Source organism: Apaloderma vittatum, unplaced genomic scaffold (genome assembly GCF_000703405.1).
Source record: "Apaloderma vittatum isolate BGI_N311 unplaced genomic scaffold, ASM70340v1 scaffold18514, whole genome shotgun sequence".
NCBI lineage: Eukaryota > Metazoa > Chordata > Aves > Trogoniformes > Trogonidae > Apaloderma > Apaloderma vittatum.
This window is the reverse complement of record NW_009713440.1, coordinates 80,547-81,075: the sequence shown is the minus strand read 5'-3', so window position 1 is coordinate 81,075 and position 529 is coordinate 80,547.

Genomic DNA, 529 nt, shown 5'->3' with positions numbered 1-529 from the left:
TTTGGCTCTGCTCGCTGTAACGTGCTTGGGTTCGGCTGTCTTTTTAGCAGAAATGTGCGCACTGGTAGGTGTTTAAAGAAAAAACCAAAGCACCAGCCTACTTCAGACAGAGTAAGAGGTTAATGGAAATCACCGTGCACGCAGCCAGCGAGTAAGGCTCGACCGGGGGATTTGGGTTGTGGACTCCGCTCCGCTGTGTCTCGGGCAGCTCGGCTGAATTCAGCGTGCGTCCGGCCCCTTCACGTGTTGTCACTAGGGAGGAAAAACAACCCGCAGGTGTTTCGGTTGTTGCAGGCTCCCGCCCTTGCAAAGCCCCGTTCCGGGGAGTTGTGCGTGGGGCTCTCACGAAGCCGAAGACGCCCGGTCCGTGTCCAGAGCGCTGCTATTTATAAGACTTGGCAGAGCGGGGGAGGAGGAGGAGGAGGGATGCAGCACCAGGCTGTTATTTGCCTTTTGCATAAACTGCCGAGACAGGTTGCATATTGTTGGAGATGTGGCATCGGTGGAGGCAGAGGGGGAGGGGGAGGTT